Source organism: Microtus ochrogaster, linkage group LG7_11, assembly GCF_000317375.1.
Source record: "Microtus ochrogaster isolate Prairie Vole_2 linkage group LG7_11, MicOch1.0, whole genome shotgun sequence".
NCBI lineage: Eukaryota > Metazoa > Chordata > Mammalia > Rodentia > Cricetidae > Microtus > Microtus ochrogaster.
This window is the reverse complement of record NC_022032.1, coordinates 13266309-13272275: the sequence shown is the minus strand read 5'-3', so window position 1 is coordinate 13272275 and position 5967 is coordinate 13266309. Positions and strand designations below refer to the sequence as shown.

At 32.7% G+C, this 5967-nt stretch overlaps 1 protein-coding gene across 1 annotated transcript in view; it reads left to right on the top strand.

The window, feature by feature from the left end:
- The window catches only part of Sgcz (sarcoglycan zeta), an 820746-nt gene that overhangs the window by 439897 nt on the left and 374882 nt on the right, over positions 1 to 5967 (top strand). The gene's annotated exons all lie outside the window — the stretch shown is intronic.

Sequence of the window (5967 nt, the reverse complement as noted above, 5' to 3'; positions counted from 1 at the left end):
GCTGGGGGGAGGCGGAAACTTTTTTCTTTTTTTTTCTTTTCTCAATAAAAAATAAAATAAAACTCATATTAAATATATTAATGGAATAATGGAATTTTGTACATACATGATGATGACTTGATGATGTCCATGCACACTTCTACTTTTGGTCCATCTTCATGAGCACAGACCCTGCTAATGTGCTGTCTGCCTCTTACTTGACTTAATTTATTTTTTGTTTTCATTATGAGGCACTATGCATACTGAGTTTAGCTTAGCATAATGTCTTCCAGTTCCAACCATACTGCTTACTTTAAAAAATTGCCCCTCTTGCCACAGATAAGTAGGCTCTCTTCTCCTTAGGTCTTAGAGAACTGATAGTGACAGCAAAGATGTCACTACAGATACAAGCAGCATAACAATAAGTCGTCCCTCATTGCAATTTAGTTCAACGACTTCTCTAAGACAAGTCCCCTCTACTGATAAAGAGGTGCACTTCTGTATATCATAGACTGCACTAAGTCTAAAGTGTAATTATGATAGAATCAACAAAACCTAGAGTATTCTAGAAAACTCCAAGTATATCTCCATCAAAATTATTGTTGAAAACAAGCAAATATTTATGAGAAACTTTTTTTTAAGGAGCAACAAAGTAAATTAGTAGCAAACTACTGTCAGGTCATATGTATTAGTTAGTATTAATCAAATGAAAAATTAAAGTACTTAAATTTTAGCTTGAAGTTGTATTTTTATTGCTTCTTTAAGTGTAAAAACAATTGTAACATTTGGAAGTTAATTAGGAATGTAATATTTAACTTATATGTCATATTTATAATGCATGATATATTTAAGATATACTAAAATATGATAAAGATCTAAAATGTTACATATCAGAGGTCTAATTAGGTTTCTTTTTGAAAATAGGTTTTGAAGTCAACCAGTACGGACTTCACAAACTAAATTATAAAATCAGCTGTGACTTCCAGAGATTCACCTCTTCTTTGGGGATTCTAATAGATAGAAAATATGCTTGAGTTTGGCTGTTATTTCCCTTGTTGCTATCTTTTGGCATTTGGAGATTTGCCGTTTCTTTTCAAGTTTGACTCGTGTGTTAAAATAGTTGCTAAAAACAATCTTTGGTAGGTTGCCTTCTCAACCCAACCCAGTGTGCTATTAAAAAAAAAAAGTCATCATCTTGACATGCTAAGACGAAGCTGCACAGCTTTTCTCTGTCAATCCAATGGGGCCTCTCAATCAATTATCTTCAGGGAGGCCAAAACCCACCAGGAATAGCGTGCACATTCTCAGGTCTTCCACTGAGCCCACCTGAGGGCAGTTGTTGTTCACGAAGCCACAAGCAAAGTAAGTCAGAGTTCACTTGATGCCCACTGACTGGTTATGGCCAGGAATCCTGCCCGGCATGAGATTCAGAGCCCAGTCTGCAGAGAAAGCTGCACAGTTTCATCTTAGCATGTCAAGATGAAGAGAGAGACCGGAGGCTTTGCCAAAAGACCCGGAGATATGGTACATCCTTTTTAGTTACAGCTCAAAATTATTTTTTCTTCTCTTTCTTTCAGTTAGCATGCAAACCGATGAAAATAATTATATTTTCATGTGTTTTTGTGTCACTCTAGTTTGTATTTGTTACTTCCTTTCTCAACCAGCCTACATATTTTCCTTATTCCACTTCTTTCTCATCCACCAACTCTCAGATAGTTTTCTTGTGCATTTTCATATCACAGACAATGCTCTTTGGGGGTGGGGGTCTGTTGTTTTCATAGTAATTTGTAAACTGTGTTGGAATTTCTTGAAATTTATTCATGAATATTTGTGTTTGTATTCACTTAATTTTATTTGTGGATTTTAAAAATAATGTCTTGAATGTTTTTGCCAATTGAACTAATGTTCTAAAATCATTGAAATAATGCTTTAGGTCATAATAAAAGTGCTTATCACAGCCAGGTGGTAGTGGTGGATGCCTTTAATCCCAGCATTCGGGAGGGAGAGGCAGGCAGATCTCTGTGAGTTTGAGGCCAGCTTGCTTTACAGAGCGAGTTCTAGGAAAGACTCCAATGTTACACAGAGAAACCCTGTCTCAAAAACCCAAAATAAGTAAAATAAATAAATAAATAAGTGTGTTTATCACTAGCAATCCATTGTTATATTATCAAACATTAAAATAACAATTGTAAAATTCAAATCACACTACATAATTTTCTTGCTGTTTAATCACAAATTCATTTTATTTGCTGTGAGTTTTTAAATTTTCAAGTGCCTTTATTTCACCAGTGTATTTTTAAGTTATTTTTAAAGCTTTAAATTTAAAGAGTTTTTAGGAAGAATTAGTAAATAAATATTGTGTAATCACTTTAACCTTGCTTTTAAAAGTTTGTATAAAACTTAAGGAATAGTTCATAAATAGAACCAAAGATTCAAATATTCTGATTTTATAAAGTAAAACTAGTGGAATATATTTTTGAATTTAGGTGAGAGCAATGCCTTGGATAGGGGTGGTATTTTTAATTCAAGTCTTATATTGAAATTATAACATTTAAAAATTGTATTTACTACATCCAAAATAAGATTATATTTATATAAATTGGAGTAAATCAATTTTCAATATAGAATGTGTTTTGGCTGAGGTATTTTAAGTAACATTACATTAAAATAAATAAATGAACTCTCTTACAGGAACACTATGATTCAATAATTTGGCTCTTTTTTTCTCATTTTTTAAATTTAATTGCTTCTTGATTTATTTTTAGTTTTTCCAGGATTAGAGTCACATGTTTTTAATTCCACCACTTGGGAGACAGAGGCAGGCAGATTTTTGCTTCCTTTAGGTTACCCTGGTGTATACAGACATATTGACTTTCAGAATAGCCAGATCTACTTAGAGAGACAGTGTCTAAAATAAAAAACAAAGAACAACTAATATTTTGTTTAGATTTCATTTTTTATTTTACCGATCTAATATAATTACATAATTTTTCTCTATCTTTTCCTCCATCCTAGTCCTGCTATATACCCCTCCTTGGTCTTTTTCAAACGTATGTCCTCTTTTTCTTCTCACAGTTTGTATCAAAAGTGTCATTCAATAAATTCAGACATTTAACTAATAGGATTTACTTGATCTTAAGAATTACAATTAGCATATCGGATGTTGTTCACCTTGAAAGGTGGACTTTTATTTAATATTTTAGATGCCTATTAAACAAGGCTTGATATATGAAAAATAAATGTTCTTTATAATTCTTACTATTTAATTGGTATTATTTACCCAAATTTACATGCAACCAACAATGTATTTCTTCAGGTAGTGTTCTTTATTACTTTATCTATTCTGGTTACATGTGACAGCTCCTTATTATAGAATACAAAAGTGGCCTAGCACAAATATTGCTTGAAGATTTAATTTCTTCTAAAATTATCAGTGTTAGGAGGCTTACATTTGTGTAAAATTAAGATAGTTTAAATCAATTAAAAACAAATGAATCTCGTGTTACAATCAAATTACTGTTGATTTTCCCCATACATTTCAAATTACTCTCTTTGAACAATTATAAATTATAATTAATTGCACATGCCAAAACATGGCCAAAATCTGTGTGCACAACTAAGAATTAAATTCCAATGGAATTGCCTTTGCATATTTAACAGATGACCAGGAGCAGATAAGAGAACTAACTCCCCTACACATACTTCTCAGTAAAAGCTCTGATGTATATTAAAAGGACATAACAATTGACAACATAGTAGAAATCATTGCTTGTTTTTGATAACAAGAGATTTTGCAATAACTTCACATGAGATGACTTCTGTTAAACTGTTTTACATAAAAAAGATTGCAAAATATGTCCTAAAGTTTTGACCTAACTAGAAGATAATTTTCAACTATATATTATTTTGTAATTTTTAATTTGCGTGAATGACATGCACATTTATTCACACGTACTCTTTCTCTCTCACACACAGATATATTCAGCAGTACTTTATGAAATAGACTTACTCAAATTAAGTTACCTCTTGGGTAGTAGAAATGTTAGTTAAAATAAAGTTAAGTAACTTGAAATCTATTTATTTAATAAAGTGCTCCCCACTGGGACAATTACTTTATTAAGATTGCCAGACCCCTTTTCATCTACTCAACTTTGTGTCATTTAAAAATCTTCAAGACAAATGTCTGCTACCTGTTCTAAGACTATCTGGTCTCTACTGGAGCATGGTTGTCACAATAGAACTACATTCCTAAAGAAAACAAATGTGTCCTCTTCCAGCTGTAACAAAATCAAAGGCTCCTTAATTAGAGGTGAGATTGTATGCCAAAATTTCTCTCCATGCTCTGATTTTGTCTGTATTGTCCTTGCACAATTCTCATGGATATTATCATTATCGTTATGAATTCATATCTATAGAGGTTCTGCTGCCTGTAGAAAATAGAATTTATTTGTAGTCATTCAATACCTCTGTTTAATGACAAGTCATTACAAAGTAATTTGACACTATATCCATTCAGCAAAATAATAATAGGATGTTCTCCAAAGGCCTGTGACCTGTCCACTAAGAGGTCTTTCCTTGATGCTGGTGGCAGGTGTAAATTTCATCTTGGAGAGTCTGACTTAAGTTCAATCTGAAAGTGGTTAGTTACTCCAATGTTACTCATGCCACCATTCTACAAAATGGGCGTATTCTGCTAGGCTCCTTGTTGTTGTAGCTCACAGGGTTCGTCACTGTGTAAGATTATTGATGACTTTTGTTCTCTAATAGTGAGCATAGCTCTTCCAGCGCTATGAAAGTTAGTCAGTGGAGATGAATCTCCTCGTTCAATACCAGCATGACTTCTCCAATTTCTATGACTTAAATATGTGCTGTCTTCTGAAATAGGCTGTCACTGTCAAGTTTTGGATGGTTATCAAGAACAAAGGTTACTAGCATGTAATGTTAAAGCTATGAGAATTCACTGGCCCACAACTCTGAAAAAAATACCTTATTCATTTCCTAGTATCCAAAAATAATCAGCAAAATCTGGTCTTGAATTTCTTAAGAACACAAAGTTGAGTGGACAAAAATGGATCTGGCATTCTTAATTAAGTAATTGTCCCAGCTGTGAATACTTTATTAAATAAATAGATTTAAAGTTACTTAACTTTATGTTAACTAATATTTCTACTACCCAAGAGGTTTATTTATGTTGTTTTCTGGTGTCTAGTAAGGACATTGTTGCCTGTTATAGGATAAATCAGTTTTATAAATATATGTGAACACGATTCCATAGTTAAAATATTCCATATGATTTTTAGATTGTCGTTAGTGTTGTTTATATCTCACCATTTTCTCTCTACTACCTTGTTCCTTACTCTAATTTAGCTTTTACTGTTCTATTATTCATTTTTAATCCTGATACCTAAATGTTCTATTTCCTACCTCTGAAAAGACTTCACCAATGCCAAATAGCAATTTGTGACCTGTATAGATACTTCAAATGAAACATGTATATTTGAAGATTCAAAGCTAACAGTCATAGATAAAAGTAAACATTCAACATTTGCATTTCTGAGTCTGGGTTACCTCACTCAAAATGGTTGTCATCAGCTCTATACATTTACCTGCTAATTTAATGATTTATTTTTTCCTTAATAACTGAATGACATTAAACTGTATTTATGTCAAACTAGTATTTATATTGAAAAACTACCTTTTTCTAGGCAAAGGCACTGGACTCACAGTAGCGCTCATCCACTCCCATGTCAAGCTCAAGAACATTACCTGAACCTACCTTTCTTAATTCAATCTCTATCCCTCTTCTTCACTAGGGATACTAGATTTAAGTCACCAACTCTACCACACTGTAACAGGGTGTTCTGAGTCTGTCTGAGGGCAAAAACATGCATAAAAGTTGTACCAGGATTTAGTGATGGTGGGTTTTTTCACACCAGAACACAATTATCAGAGTGAAGCCTAGAACAAAAGAAATCAATAAGAGCCAGG